Source organism: Eupeodes corollae, chromosome 1, assembly GCF_945859685.1.
Source record: "Eupeodes corollae chromosome 1, idEupCoro1.1, whole genome shotgun sequence".
NCBI lineage: Eukaryota > Metazoa > Arthropoda > Insecta > Diptera > Syrphidae > Eupeodes > Eupeodes corollae.
This window is the reverse complement of record NC_079147.1, coordinates 182776806-182794013: the sequence shown is the minus strand read 5'-3', so window position 1 is coordinate 182794013 and position 17208 is coordinate 182776806. Positions and strand designations below refer to the sequence as shown.

The window sequence follows — 17208 nt, the reverse complement described above, 5'->3', positions numbered from 1 at the left end:
GTGACTCAGTGTCTACGAAATTTCTTCGTGCAAAATATGTACAGATGTAGATACAATTATTGTATATAATGTAAAAAAAGAACACAAATCATTAACAATATAAAACACTGGCTAAGAAAAATATCACGTACTTACAGTGTTGCCATAAAGCCAATTTTAAAAACAAATGTCGGGTCAGTTCTTAACGCCTTTCCGAAATGTCAAAATTATTATCTTTTATGAATATGCACAACTGTTAAAAATAATTGGGAACCATGCTAAGTATACTAGATAAGAAGATTTTCCAATATTTGGCAGATTTTTTGAAAACAAAGCAAACCAATAAAGCACACACATTATATCTGTCAAAAGTGACAGAAAGCAAATTGGCAGCCAATCTCCGTTCAATTGTCTGTTAAAAAAATTTGCCGACTCCTTGCAATCGATTGAACTAGTTTAAGACCCCAATTTGTTGTATTTTTAAATAATTAGACGACTGTTCACTAATCAGATATCGGATCGTCTAATTTTTAATTGGCAGAAGGTTTTTGAGAAGAAAACAACAACAAATGTTTGCAAGACAACGAAAAAGAAGTCATACAAACTGAAAGTTGAAAAGCATTGGACGCATGAGCAAACCTTGCAATTTATCCAGGAGATCGAGACCATGCGATGTTTGTGGGATGAAGGTTTCGAGGATAAGACACCTAAGTACACGATTGGACAAGAGGTTGGTGACGATGAACAAATTGTCAAACCTCCGCACAACTTTAATCTTTATTATTGGCAAAAGGCTAAAAAAAATCAAAATCAGGTCAAGAGATAATATCTCGGTCTCCTAGAAGTTCATGAAGTCGATGCTGTTTTTCGATTTATATTTTTTAAATGTTGTTTTCACTTCTTAAATAATTTTGTATATTATCTAAGTGAATCCAAAATAGGGCAAGTTTCTAGTGTCTGATTGGCCAGCTGCCAAAAATCTTCCAGTGGAAACTTAGTCAAGAAAAATCTCCTTAACTATTAAGTCCAGTCTACTAATTTCAAAATGACAATTGATTATGTTTTTTATTCAATTGAAAGCTGAATTTTTTAACTCAAGGATTTATTTATTTTCTGAAGAGTTCCATTTATTGTTTTATGTTAAAGGGTTCTTTGTCAAACTGGAAAGGAAATAAGTAATATTATTTGTTTGCAAAACAAAATACAAATCTTAATGGAGTTGTAGCTTGCCTGAGGAATGTTTTGTAAACAATAATGTTTTTTTTAGAGTTTTTGTACGATGAACTAAAGGAAGAGGCTATAGTGAATTAAAATTCCAAGTTTGAAATCTATGACACTTAAGAAACTAACTAACTTTAATGGTCAAAATGTAGGTTCTAAAAAATACAGTTGACTTCATATGAAGTCCCTTATGTCGTCGAAAGCTGCCTAATGAGTCTTGCAAATTTGTTGTCTTCTAAAGTATTCCAACCGTGCAAGGAGACTTTTGACAGTTCAGCCAATATTGGAAAATTTTCGAATCTTGTACACTTAGATTTACTTTGATAAGGCAAATGAAGTTTCGCCATATTTTTTGGAATGATGAAACAAAAATAAACCTTTTCGGGTTTCACTTCCACCGATAATTTTGGACCGATCTTCCAAATTTATGATAATCATGGCCAACGAAAAATAACGTGATATTATTTTTTTTAAGAGGTAATGTAATGTAGTGACACTAAGATGGCATTTTTAGAAACATAACGATCTCAAGAAATCTTAAAAATTCGTAAATCCTTGGCTTAGCGATCATTGAATCTCTGTGGCACCCTGGCCATCTCAGAACCCTGATCTCAACCCGATTGAGAATTTATGAACGAATCTAAACAAATAAGTAGCCATCATGGTTTTCAGCCAAAAACTTGTTGAGTCCACGCTTTATCGTATAGAGGCAGTCAAAAAAAAATTAAGGACAATTCACACGCTTAGTTTTTCATTCTCTATTATTTTGAAGATTATTTGGGAGAAACAAATTTTTTTTTGAAAAAATATATAAAATTGGAATTACAAATTAAAAATTGCTCGATTTATCCTAAAAATGTCTAAACTATTTAACAATTATTTGCTATGTTGCTATCCATATTATTTTGAACATTTGTAAATGTACTAAAGTGATTTGATAGAAATTGTTATTTTCAGTATGTGTCTACCTAAAAGCCATTGTTTTGAAGATTTCATTAAAAAAAGGCATCTGTATGGTAATCTACAAACTTTTTTGATTTTACTTGACTGAAATAGTTTATGAAACTATTTAAGTTTTTTTATATTTAAAACAAATATTTTACATTGCCAAATAAACGTGTAAAAATGTATCAATTTAATAAATATAAATATTAAACTACTCTTGTAAGAATGCAAGACCAAATACTGTCATTTTGGTAACTCTGGTTCTATACATTTTAAAATTATAATTTATATGTTAAGAGAGAATCATGAAAAAATAAATATAAAAACAAAAACAATAATTTTATCTTATTATTTTTTAGAATAGATATAACAGAGAAAGAAATTCAAAACACGCCTAAACACTTAAGTGACTTTATACAGCTCTAAATAATATTTTTGTATCTTTAAGAGAAATATTTTTCTTTTTCTATGCAACTATACATACGAGTATGTATACGAACATTTATTATTCTGTTTAATAGATCTTATATTGTTTAGGAATGCTCGTTGATGTAGATGTCAGATCATAGAGATTATTCATTATTCGAAGCTCAGATGCGCGTGTGCGTCCTGAAAGTAAAAAAGTTCTCTACAAGTCTCTACCAGTGTTGACACTTTAAATATATGCATAAGTAATATGAGTACAAATTTAAAAATAGAAAACACATTAGGGATGTTAAAGGGCTTTTCAATTTAACGGAATCCGGAAACTAAAAAAGAAACTTTGTTGTAAGCTATGGCTACGTTTGTAGGCATATCATAATATAATTTCGACTTTAAAATATGCAGAAAGGAGATTTTTTTATTAAGGAAAACCGTGGTAGGCAAAAATATCTATCGAATAAATACCGTTAGCGACTTCAATTAAATTGTATATTATAAAAAAAGACGAGCAACCAAATTAGTACAAAAACTAAATATTTAAGAAAATTCTAATTGACAGTTTAAAGCAAATACAAATTGGTGAGAATGATTTTCGATTTAAATATCTGAACAAATAATTGAAAGTATTGACATTAAAGTTATTTGCCTAACAAAATACTGTTTTTAACGTGTACATTTTCTTAATAAGAAATACAAATCTTCCAAAAATGCTATTTTTAAAAAATGGTTTTCAAACAAACACATATGAAATCAAACTTATTTTAACATATGCAAAATAATTTTCTAGAAAAATCCGTCTGACAATCTTTTTTAGAAACAAAAACTATGATACATAAAAAAACATAAAAAAATGAAAACTAAAAAATGAAAACTGAATTTTTACGGAATTGAATTTTTGCGAAGCTTCTGATATAACAGCTGGTCATGTAAAAGAAGATGACTTTTGGATATAGTTAAGCTTGAATTTTAAGACAGCTTTTGTATTTGTCTTACTTGTGTGACAAAACAAAAGTGTAATGTTTCATGTGGCCCTATTTTCGCAGTTTGGCAAAGAAAAGTTTCATAATCGTATATTTTCGCAAAGAGGGATTCACAATTAGTCACCGAGATATTCTAATTTAACATCTTTTGACCTATTTTTTATTTAGGGCCAAGTAAGTAATAAGGTCTAATTCAATACTAGATAAACAAATAAGACCTTAAACGCTTAATTCGTGGAGTTTACGAGGACATACTGGTGCAAATTTGGCTAAATTTAATGAAAATGATAATGGTGCGGCAAACTAAGAAATGACGGTCATTTGGTGATTTATCTTATAAAATATGCGTTTCATTACAGAACTAATTTACAATAAAGTCTTTGGAGGCATTTTCAAGAAAATAAGGTACCGTTGACAGAGGAATTTTCTCTAAACAAATCCGGTCGCACGATAAATATGGCTCGATAAGGCGTGCCATTAAATGAAAATACACAATTTTTGGTACAAAGTCAGTTTCTTCAATTTGAAAGAGTTGTTAAGGCTTTGAACAATTCATGATTAATAGTAAGATTCAGAAATGTTGCCACATTTTGACATTCATTCAGTTAAACCAAAAAACAACAAAGATCGAAACTTTCTATGTTCAAAGTTTAAAGAACATCATTTATACAGAATAACCAATAAGCATAATGAAACATTTTAATGTTTTAGAAACCCTTCAAGCTAATTGACCTTTTAGTACTCAGTTCTAACCGTATATTGACTCTATTAGAAGGATGCCCATTCAAAAATATAGGAATATAGAAACAGCTGAACAGTAAGTGGTATTCAATTTTGAAAAAAAACAACAACAATTATTTAATTTACATATTTCGATAGTTCTATGCTTATTTCCACCTTATTTTCCATATTCAAAGTTTAAATTATGATTAAGATTGATGGTACCTTAACCGTTATAGACAAGGATTCAATGACACATGTATGAAAATTAGTTCATTGCTTATTTGTTGTCTAATCATATGATTTCTGTTCACAAAGATAAACAAATATGCCTGATTTTCATAATAAAAACAAAATCACCGAAAGAATTAAGTTTTATAAAAAACAAGTCTTCGTAACCGTGCTTTTTTTAAAAGTATTACGATGTCTTTAATTCGAATTTCGTTTTTAAATATATTTATCGCATCTTCTTTTTTAAATGTGCTAAAGAGAATTAAAAACTTAGTTAAAACTCAACACATCCCTTAACAACAGATTATTGTAGGATGTTTTTGCAAAGTACAAATCTTTGTCTTCTAGATACAGTTTAAATCATTGTAGAACCTTTCTTTTCTGGAAAAGCTTATCAGATATGATTCTTTATTTAATTCTATTCAATATCTACCATCTACTTTCATAGTTTTGAAAAATGCGTTTTGGAGATTATTTTTAGAGGTGATTTTAAATCTAAAATTAAGTTCTAACTGCCTTCTTAAAACACCCATTTCCAATGTTGTTCTCATATTTGTTAATAGAAATATTTTAAAACCTCGATATAATAAAACTTTCAAAACGACGGGTTTTGTTACAAGAACCCAAATTACTCTTAATTCATTTTGCCTTTTTTTTTATTCAAAAATCTTTAAGCACAAATAATTGTTAAGCGTTTCTTTAAGATTCACTAAGACACATGAAATCAAACAACATAATAAAGATTTTCCGAACATTTTGTGAAATTTTTAATTTTTGTAAAAAATCTGTGAATTCGATTTTTCTCAAAATTTTACTAGATGTCAAAGACATTATTCTTCGTTGCATAAAATTATTTTTGAGATTTGTTTTGTTAGCAAAATATTCAATTATTTCGTTTCAGTTTTTTAATTTATAAAAAAACCCACCAACAACTATAAAAATAAAAACATTAGTTGATTTTTTTTTAATAAAATTTAATTAGTTTGGTATCACATCACAATATATAAGACAGGGTGATTTTTTAAAAGCTATAGGAGGAAAGTTAAATAAAAACACATACAATTCAGAAAAATGTATGAAATATTTATTTAAATCTATAGTACGGTCAATATAATTTAATGTTTGAAAATTATTTCATGTAAATGTTGACTACGCCTTAAACGGTTCATGCGCTTAGTCCAATTTTGGCATACTTTTTCCAACATTTTCGCCGGAACCTTACAAATAAATGATTTAATGTCGTTTTCCAATGCGTCAATGCGGGATTGTTTGTATAGACATGAGTTTTAACATAGCCTCACAAAAAATAGTCTAAACCGGTTAAATCGCACGATATAGGCGGCCAATTGACCAGCCCCGAACGTGAAATAAAATGTTCACTGAACTCGCCTTTCAATAAGTTCATTGTTGAGCGTGCTGTCTGGCATGTGGCACCGTTTTGTTGAAACCACATGTCATGCAAGTAAAGCTCTTGCATTTTGGCAAAAAAAAAATGGATATCATCTCACGGTAACGCCACAAGCCCATAAAGCGCACCAAACTGTAATTTTTTTGGACGCATTGGTAGCTCTTGCAATGCTTCTGGCTGATATTTACTTTAATATCAATTCATCAGTGGGTCGATTAAACTGACCATAAAACGGGAGAAGCACGCGATGAACTTTCTTAACAGAGCACTTATTTCGATAATAATGGTTAACTAATATACCAAACTGAAAATGTTTGACAGTGAAACAAAACACGAAACGTGCGTCAGTTGTTTGAACCAGTGTTGTCAAAAAGCTAATAGCTAAAAATCCCCTTTTAATTAATTTAATTCTAGCCGCTAGAGTTACTGGCTCGTTTTGAGATTTCTTACTGCATTTTTCTGCACTATTATCTGTATAACAAAATTTATTTGAAGTCAATATCTTTCCTGGTTCTTGAGCTATGAACGACGAAAAAAGCTTCCCAAACGTACGAACGTATGAACAAACACACGCACATATATGTATCTCTCTAAAAATCTATTATTGAAATTGAAAACTTTCAATTCGACAAATCGGACCGGTACAATACTTCCTATAGGCCTAACGCGAATATCGCCTCAAGACCTTCAGGCCTATTCTGCTATTCATTGGGGGAATTTAAACTTGAATTTTCACTAATCATAATTCTGCTATTCATTCGAAGTGAATCTGTGTATGTAGGTAACGTCGGTAATACTGCGCGGTATTCTTCTATTCACGTGAAAGCATTAATTCTATACAATTCAGATCCGCATATAAAATGAAGTGGATTTTATATTTGTTTTATAAATAAAAGAATATTAACATTCTTAGGGAAAAGAAGACACTTTTTAACATTTCTCCGAAGCTCTCTGTTTGAGGTTTCTCTGATTCCTCTGCTTACAGTTGGAATAAAAAAACAAATACTGCCCATTTTCAAAAATTACACAAATTTCTTTAGGTGCATTGATTTAACTTAATTTTTGTATGAATCAAAACAATTTATCCAACATTCCCAAGATTTTTACATAAACAGCTGTTTATTTAAATGTCAAATTCGTTTGGGATAATGTAGTTCACCCGATGGTTAGCAGAATGCAAAGGCAGTGTGAAAGGGAATCGAATGGATGAATCGAATATAAGATCCACGTAAATAGCAGAATAGGGCTGCTTAAGTTCAAAATCTCAAATTCGAATTTTCTTGCAAAATGCAAAACATGCCATATAGTTCCTATATATCGCAAGTAAAAATGCTAATTCACAAAATTAAGATAGCCTCAAAAAGTTTTGCATATGTGTTTTTGTTTTAAAGAGCAATGTCTTAGAAATCTTACTTGATAAAAATAAATTTGAAGTCAGATTAAAATTAAGACTATCAACATTGAAAAATTGCAATTTTATTGCCAGGAACAAAACCTTGTCGACCATTGTATTTACAAATCCTGTTTCCCTTTATAACCTTTATAACTTAACTTAGATAAACCGAAAAAAAAACAAAAGATACAACTTCAAAACGAAAAATCGAATTAGAAATTATATTTCATTAAAAAAAACATATACATAATACAAATTGGCAACACTTATTTGAATATAAACTTCTCTCTCTTCTCTTCATCATTTTAGATTCCAATATAATTTATATCTACATTTTTCTATACATGATCATCACTGCTGCCTTAAACTACCCCAACAATATCCGATCGAGTAAAATTTTATAAACTTAATTCAGTCTATCGCTGATCGCTCTCGCTCGATGCTGTTAAAGCATATTAATAATATTATATTTTAATTTAGGAATAAAAAAAAATAAAAACAAAAACAAAACTCTCTCATTTTCGAATTCTTTTAAAAAGAAGATTAATACAACAAAAACGGAAACGGAAAAGAAAATATTAATTCTCCCGACTATATAATATAGAAAATACACAATACACATAAAATCGAAACTATAAATAATTTCTTGGAAAATTTTAAATATATTTAAAAAAAATATATTTGTTTATTATTTTGCTTTTCCTGTGCATACAGAAACTACCTACAACAATATATTGATATTTTATTAAGAAAATATAAAAATAAATTGTAAATCATCGTTTTTAGTTTTTTGGTGTGTTTTGTTTCTCTTTTATTTTTAAATTAGTTCATTGTCTCTAAGATATACGAAAACGGAAGTTAATTGTTTTTGAACAACTACAAAAAGAATCTACAATCGAAAAATTAAACGCATCTCTTTTTAAAAAGAACACAAATAAATTCTCGTCACACTCACTTAAACTAAAACTTAAAGTTTATTTTAAATATAAATTCATAGTTTATTTTTTGGTTTTAATTCATTTGAATGTGGATCTGCGAACAAATTCACGTAGCGGTCGGTCGTTCGTTCTTAACATTATAAATCAGAATCTATAGACACCTATTTTCGGTTACATAAATAAAAATAAAACAAAAAAATATACACATACAGTGTGCTGCCAAATACGAAAAGTATAATACACAAACGACCATTAAATAGGAAAAAAAATAATAATAAATAAATAAATAGATAGGGCGGTACATAATATGAAATTTATGTCTCACAGTGGTATCTCATGCAACGCAACAACAACTACAAATAATAATTAATTCGAGTGCTTATTAAAACATAATTGTTTCGAAATTATAATAAATTTCTGTGACGCATTATTAACAAACAACAACAAAAACAACATCAATAAATTCTCATAATCACAACAATAATTATATTGTTTATTTAGTGAATAAAAATAAAATTAAATTAAAACGACTTTTTGACGAAAAACGACAAATTACTCGCAATCGCGCCCCGTATTGCTGCAAAAGCCTTTTAAGGAATTTTGAGCAATGCAAGAGTTATCTTAAAAAGAATTAATCTAAGAAGATCGTTTTCATTTTTGAAATTTTTGTTTGTATGGATTTCGAACGGAATCAACTCGAAAAAGGTGTGTATAAAGGTTGAATCTGCATATATTTTATGGTACACTCAAATCAAACCTATTTAAGGCGATGTTGGTTTATTTTTTAATTTCTATCAGGGTTAAAGTAAGACGCAAAGAAAAAAAAACAACAAATCAATGTAATTTATTTTAGTGATTTGAGGTACTATATTAAACAATGAACAGAACATAGACTAGACACTAGACTAGATAGAATTAGAGGAACTTTGCTCTTCGACAGAAAGTAAAAACAATTTGGAGGAGAACCAAACTCATCCACAATAGTATTCTAATGCTTTTCTTATGATATCACTTTAAATTGTTTTTATATTTTAAGTGATGTTGTTTTTTGAATAATATGAACAGTGAGGATGGGATTTTTTTTTAATTCTTTTTTTCAGGGTCAGATAGTTATTAAAATTTGTTGTATTTTTAGTTTTTTTTTGCTGTTAAAACATAGGAACATTTGTTAAGAAAACTCTACAAGTCTTTATTTTGTATTCTCATGTTTATGTTTTAAAGTTTATATACATATACAAACATAAATAAGTACCTTAAGTCAAAGCCTTTTTAAACTTCCGATAGGAGTTATAGTCATGAGTCCGATTTGTCGAATTGAAAATTTTGACATTTCTCGTTGTTTAAAGGTCCCTAGAGTCAAAATAAAAGATTTTTAGAAAGATGTCCATAGCTCAAGAACTAGAAGAGATATCGATTTGAAATAAATGTTGTTATACAGATAATGGGTGGTATGCGAAATGCTTTAGCTCAGTCTCAAAATTCATTATTTTGAGCTTTTGCTATCATTCCTATGCAAAATGAGACAAAACTCACTAAAATGTGATCGATATCATTTTGGAGATCTATCCCATTTGAGACATTTCCGTATGCAGAAAGAAAGCATTACCTCATTTAAATGAGGTAAAGCTTGTAAAATGTTTAGACTGGAAATTTGTTGTCTCAGGAACCGCAATGGTTGAATATTTAAATTTGTTTGCTCCTGTCAACAGGAAATTTTAAGAATCTTCATAGGTTAACCCCAACGCAAGTTGAAAACCTAACGAATTATTTTTTTGAAAATCGCGATACTTTTCGAGGCGGTCGACTAACAAATAAGACCAGAATAATGGTGTTTTCAAAGCGATATTGCGAAGATTCTGGAATCGATCATAGCACAGTTTCCAGGATTATTGTGGAAGTAGCTGAGTAAATTGTAATTAGGAAAGAGGAGTGGATCAAGTTTTCCAAGACGGTAGAGGATAAAGATGCGGCAAAAATTATTTGGCTTAGAAAATATAAATTTCCATCCTGTATTAGAGCAATTAATTGCACTTATGTGCGAATAAAGAAACCTTTAATGCATAGCGATGAATTTATAAATAGAAAAGGTAGGTATAACAAAGCTTTAGTGATTTTAAAATTATTAACATCCCAAAGGAAGTTATTGTAATGGGTCCGATTTGTCAAAAAGAAAATTGCGTGGGTGGTTTTTTTACCATAGCAATTTAAAAAAAAGGTGAACATTTTGGTTAACCCTAAATATCTTACGAACCAAAAACGCTAGAGACTTGAATTAAATTTGATATAATATATTGTAACGTGATAACAAACAGGTATATTTTTTGAAAAAAATCTATATAACTTTTTTTTTTATAAATTAATAAAACTGAAAAAAAAATTTGTCACCTCCAAAATTTTACGACTGAAATATGATTTCATCTCTAAAACAATTTTGTGCAACGAAGAATGATGTTTTTGAAATCTGATAGAATTTTGAAAAAAATCGAAATGATAGTTTTTTTTATAAAAAATAAAAATCTAAAAAAAACATTCCTCAAATTTGGTGAAAATTGAATATCGATTCAAATATCTTTTCAAAAACTTGAAATATTGGCTTCAAACTTATTTTATCTTATAAGAAATATTGTTTTTAACATTTTGAAAAATGTTGAGAAAAATCGAATTGACAGTTTTTTTTACAAAAAATTAAAACCTAAAAACCAAATTAATAAAAGTTGGTAAAAATTGATTTTCGACTCAAATATCTTTTCAAAACTTTGAGATATTGGCTTTAATTTACTTTTATCTTTAAAAAAATCTTGTTGTTAACATTCAGTTAAAGTTTGAAAAAAATCGAATTAACAGTTTTTTTTACAAAAAATTAAAAACCGACAAAAAATTAACAAAAGTTAGTAAAAAATGATTTTCGACTCAAACATCTTTTAAAAACTTTGAAATAATAGCTTCTAACTATTTTTTTCTTATAAGAAATATAGTTTTTAACATTAGGACAAATTTTGAGAAAAATCGAATTAACAGTTTTTTTACAAAAAATAGAAACCTAAAAAAAAATGTATAAAAGTTGGTAAAAATTGATTTTCGACTCAAATATCTCTTTAAAAATTTTAAATATTGGCTTCAAACTAATTTTATCTTATAAGAAATATTGTTTTCAACATTCCATAAAATTTTGAAAAAAATCGAATTGAAAGTTTTTTTACAAAAAATAAAACTCCAAAAAAAAAACAATTCTAAAACTTGTTAAAAATGTACTTTCGACTCAAATAGCTTTTCAAAAATTAAAAATATTGGCTTCAAACTTATTTTATTTCACAGAAAATATTGTTTTGATATTCAGTAATTTTATATAAAAATCCAACATTCCGTTTTTTCATAAAAAATAAAATCTACAAAAAATAGTATGCAAATTTGGTAAAAATAGAGTAGGTACATATAGAAAAACTTTTAAGCAAGAAAAATCGACAGACGGGATGGGAAGTTATCAGTGTGGATCGCATCCCAGCCTCTTTTTTATATTTGTTTTAGGTTTTCACTCAATAAATATTCAAGCGACATGTGACGGAGCAGCAATGTTTACAAGTGTGGACATTTCATGGCCAGGATCGGTGCACGATTCCAGAATCTTTAAGAATTCGGATATTTACCAGACTCTCCTTGACTTACTCCATTTTTAATGACTCGGAATCGGAATCTGGTCAGTGCCACCGAAGTTAATTTTAACTATATTTTAACAAAAGAGAGAGTCATCATTGAAAGGGTGTTTGGGCAGCTCAAACACAAATTTTCATGGTTGCAGTACCAATTAACAGTGGCAACACGTAACGCCTTAAAAGTTATTTTAGCGTGTTTTATTCTACAAAACATTTCAAAAGCATTCCAAAGTGCCGATAAAAATACGAATGAAAATGATCAAGCTGATCATTGCAATAGAAATAGAAGAACAATACCTCTCTCATCTCTTTCCCTCAAATAATACTTCCAGGAGAGATATTTTGCTCAGAGAGGCTGAAATTGCGATGATTTAGTTAATCAAAATGGTTATCAGTTTTATTTAAAAATCTTAAAGTTTGGATTAAAAATTTACAAAAGAAATTTCATGTTCTCAAGTCTTGCTTTCCAGAGTTTTAAATTTTTTTAGTTAAGATTAAATTTTGCTTCAGCAAAACAAGTCTTTGCAAATCTGTTTGCAACGGAATTAGAGGATTCGTCTCTATTAACGCCCGCTTTTTCCGCTCCTGTACATAATATTAAAAATGTATTAACAAAAATTAAACCTTCAAGCCTGTTTAGAACGGGATTCGAATTTTCAGGGCCTCCGTTGAATAAATCCCATAACTCTTTTTCCCATTGCTTGAGTTTAATTTTTTTGTTCCCAGTTTTGTTTTTGTTGCATTTGTCCTTAAGTCTAGTTTTAATGTTTGTTAGATTTTTAGATATTTGCTTTATTTCAATGTTTTTCCAATTTTTCTTTTCAAATTCCGGCTTAAACGCTATTTTTCCTTTTTTTTTAAATCCGGCACTTGGCTTTTAGTGAAAAGAATAGTATTTTTCTTAATAAAATGAATAAGAAAACTATTAACATCTTCATTCTTATCCGCTACGCATTCACTATCACTACTACTTTCATATGAAGAAGCCATTTTGGAAATGAAGGTTATTTTAAGACAGAGATAGTGAGATGAGTCAAACCACTTGCATACCAAAACGAGCTTTGTCTCATTACAAATTCTCAATCTCATAAGCTTGAGCTCAGACTCGTAGCTCAAGCTCATGAGACTGAGTAAGTTCATTTCGCATACCACACAATAATGCAGAAAAGACTCTGAAGAAAACTGCTTGGGTGTTTTTTTTCCCATAGCAGTTTAAAAAAAAGGTGAACATTTTGATTAACCCTAAATGTCTCACGAGCCAATGATGCTAGAGACTTGAATTAAATTTTAAAAAAATCGGCTAAATCGGTTTGAACGTGTTCGTAATGGAAATTTTTTTTTTCGCTCTAGCTTCTAGTTTGGGTAATACCCTTAAAAGCCATATTAGGCACGTAGGACACTTCTGCCGCACTTACTGTACCTAAAAAAAATATTTCTCAATGTTCAAATGTTCAAAAACTTGAGATTATGGCTTCAAACTTATTTTATTTTATAAGAAATATTGTTTTCAACATTCGGTAAAATTTTGGAAAAAAAAATCAGTTGATAAAAATTGATTTTCGATTCAAATATCTTTTTAAAACTTTGAGATATTGGTTTTAAACTACTTTAATCCTCTAAAAAACTATTGTTGTCAACATTCAGTGAAATTTTGAGAAAAATCTAACTGACATTTAAACAAAAAAAAAATAATAAAAACTTTTTTATTTCACAGAAAATATTGTTTTCGATATTTAGTATTTTTTTTTATAAATATGCAACAGTCCGTTTTTCATAAAAAAATAAATTCTAAAAAAAAATTGTGCGCAAATTTGGTAAAAATGTATGTTTGGTTCTTGATATCTCTCAAATTAATTTCATTCATCAAATTTGTAAAAATTTTAGAAATCCTACTGAAATTGGTAAAAAATGTGTTTCGACTAAAAATCTATTTAACAAAACTAGATTTTCAAACTAAACTATTCCTTTATATGAAAAATATTGTTGGTAATATTTTTCAGAATAATTCAACTGACTACTTTTTTAACCCAACACAAGAGGAAAGATTATTCCAGGACTGATGTTCGCGGACGATATAGTTCTCCTAGCTGAAACTATAGACGGGATGCAGCTAATGATAAATAGGCTTCAACTTAATTGCAAAACATGGAATCTGGAAGTAAATCTTTCTAAATCAAAAATGATGATATTCAAAAACAGTGGTGGGAGATATTCCAGGAGGGAGAAGTGAACGCTTGACGAGGAACCGGTAAAAATAGTAAAGGAATACAAGTATCTGGGAGTTTTGATTGCATATAACTTGAATCTAAAAAAAAATCTACAATCCAAATTATCGGAAGCAAAGCGTGCTATGTGTTCTGTGTGGAGAAGTTGCTTGCTAAGAAATAGCTACCGCAATTGCAATACTGTTTTACGGAGCGCAAGTATGGGGGTATCGTTTGAAGCTGGGGAAAAGTTCCTCCGTTTTTTATTAAAAGTGCTTTCAAGTTGCCAAGTACGACGCCCAACTATATGTTTGATACATCTTGAAACAGGAATAGGACCTCTCTTTTTAGACACACTTAAATTACATTTAAACTACGTGTTAAGAGTTTTGGAGATGGGCGACGAAAGAATTCCGCGAATAGTACTCACACAAGCTACCAATTCTGAACTTTCGTGTGTTAAAGAGTGGAAGAAACTGGCAATTAAATGCTTAACTACTTTTTTAATATCAGCAGACGAAAGTATCGAGGTGCTTAAGTTGAATTCTGATGACTTGCTGGAAAAAGTCGGCAACATGATGTACGATAAGTTTATGAATGAAACTGAAGCATCTATTTATAAATCTTACTACTGCAAAGTTAACCATTTCTTGAACCACAACACCTTCTTCTTGGCCATAAACAGTACAGAAAAAATCAACTTGTTATTTAAAGTAAGAGGTGAACTCATCAATTTGAACTACATTCCTCACCGTTCAGAATTGCCAATATTGTGAGATTTATGCAATCGCAAAGAACGAGAAGATGTATTTCATTTCCTGGGAGTTTGTCCAATACTCAAGGAGTTCCGAAAGCGCTATTTTGGGATAGATATACTTGGTTTACTATCAACATCTTGAATGGAGAACCAGGTTGGGACCTTCTGTATGAATACTCATTAAACGATCTTCGCTATAGAACCAGAATAGTTGAGGAACATTTTTAAGGTTTTAAAGTTTGAAAATAATAAAGTTTATTGTATTGAATTGTATCTAATTAGGTTTTTTTCGTATATACAAATTAAAAAAACAAAATGTCAGTCTGGTAGACGGCTTTCGGCCAAACCACTTATGGTAGGTAGGTAGAAATGGCGATCTCAAGGCAACCTAGCCTGAGATCCAATTAGCGCTGTAGTGCACCGTTTTGATACCAAAAACTCGTTTGACCTTTGATTGAAAGAGAAGCTTCATAGCGATTATGTTAGAGCCATTTTGTCGCATTGAGAAAAAAGATTATGTCTCTAATTTTTGTCTCAGATAGCTCATCACGTTCTTGAAAGAATGCTTTTCCAAAGTATTTCATTCTAGTGTTTGCCAAAGCAGGACATTTGCAGAGGAAATGGAAGGTGTTGTAAGAGATACCCAACTTCTCTCCATGAACTCGTATAGGCCAATGTCCGGTACAAACCGCAACAGTCTTGGCTATGTCTGGCCTTGGCTAGCATAGAAGATCGTTTGTACGGGTTTTGTTATAGGTGGGCCATATCTTCCTAGATATAATGCAGTTGGGTAAATTGCTCCACCTTCGGTTTGATTCAGTTTGGTAAATAGAAAGGAATGTTAACCATTTCCGCAAGTGAGCTATGAAGGGCCGATCCTTGTCTGGCTAGCTCGTCAGCCCGTTCATTTCCCACGATACCACTATGGCCCGGAACCCAGATCAGGGTGACACCGAGGTTAATATTCAGGCTCGCAAGCTCATCGCGGCATCGCTGGACCAATTTAGATGAGGATATGGAGAAAGCCTAAAGGATTTGGCTACATTTAGGGACTCAGAAAAGATCCCAGAACCAACTTCGCACTCCAACTTTGAGCCGGTTGTGTCGAAAACCTATCGACACGATGTCATCCTCCCAATCTTCTCTCGATGGGAAAATAACCTTAAAACCCTTACTAAGGATCAAAGTAGGAGTGCAGTAGTCAGTGTCTACCGAGATAATATCTGAGGGAATCAATTTCGTAGTGTTGCTGTGACCATAAGGTTTCGGAAACAACTATTTGATTCCTTCAGCCTAATAGCGCTGCAGGAAACTATGTATTTAATAAAAAGGTTGAAAGCACCTTCTATGTCTAGGAAGGTGGCAAGAGTAAATTCTTTATAATAGATTGTTTGTTCTACAGTACGCACTACTTCATGGAGGGCAGTCTCCGTAGATTTGCCCTTAAGATAAGCATGCTGAGAGCTTTCGAGAGGTCGTCCAACTTATAGACTTATAGAATTGTGTAATATTACAATTAAGAATATAATATTTTGTTCTTGTATCTTGTGAAGTCAATAAAACTAACTAACTAACTTCTTTCGCCTGGTCTTGATCTTTTGGAGAAATTATAAAGTTTTTTCATGCGTTTTCCCAGACAATGACTTCTTATTTCTTTCCATTTTCGTAGTTTTTAAATTCTTTCAAAATCTTAACTTTTTGTTGTACTTTCCAGCTCAAAAACTTTCTGTCAGTTCCAAATTGGATGAACATAATCCATTATCTAATTAGTGGACAGTTGTCCAATTATTCGAAAATATAAAAACTTGGACTTAGACGAGTTCAAACTATGGTAAGAAGACGACATAAGTTACTTTAAGGTAAGGCAAGTTTCTTGCCAGTTGTCAAAAAATTACCTTCCACTTAAGAAATGTTCAATGGAAAATTAGTCCAGAAAAATGTCCCTAATTACCAAGCCCATTCTACTTATGTCAATATGACAGTAAATTATGTTTTTTTCATTTAGTTGAAAGCTGAACTTTTTTACCCTATAATTTCTGCACAATTCCATTTAATGTTTTCTATAAAAGGGTTAACAATACAAAACAAAATTCGTTTTTGACTTAGTTTTTGTACGATAAACTTCAGGTAGAGGTTAAAAAAGTGAATTTCTGAGTTTCAAATGACACTTGAAAAACTTACTAGTTGACCTGGTCAAAATGTACGGCCAAAAAATGCAGTTGACTGCAAATGAAGTCCCTTATGTTATCTGAACCTGCCCATTTGAAGAAAGTTTTTCACTGCCAGTCCTGCCAATCGTGCTACACTGCACTTAATTTCCATCGTGCTTGTTTGACATTTTGTTTTTCTCAATTCCACG

General features: G+C 30.4%; 2 protein-coding genes across 3 annotated transcripts in view; one reads left to right on the top strand and one right to left on the bottom strand.

Moving 5' to 3' along the window:
• Positions 1-16807, bottom strand: part of LOC129953026 (small nuclear ribonucleoprotein-associated protein B) — a 121031-nt gene extending 104224 nt beyond the window's left edge. The window contains exon 1 of the mRNA XM_056065988.1: positions 16797-16807. The gene's annotated coding sequence lies outside the window, so the exon portion shown is untranslated. The remainder of the gene's footprint in view (positions 1-16796) is intronic.
• The window catches only part of LOC129952970 (uncharacterized), a 33428-nt gene continuing 23939 nt past the window's right edge, over positions 7720-17208 (top strand). Inside the window, exon 1 of one of the 2 annotated variants that reach the window (XM_056065965.1) lies at positions 7720-8943. The gene's annotated coding sequence lies outside the window, so the exon portion shown is untranslated. The remainder of the gene's footprint in view (positions 8944-17208) is intronic. The other variant, XM_056065975.1, reaches the window with a different exon arrangement.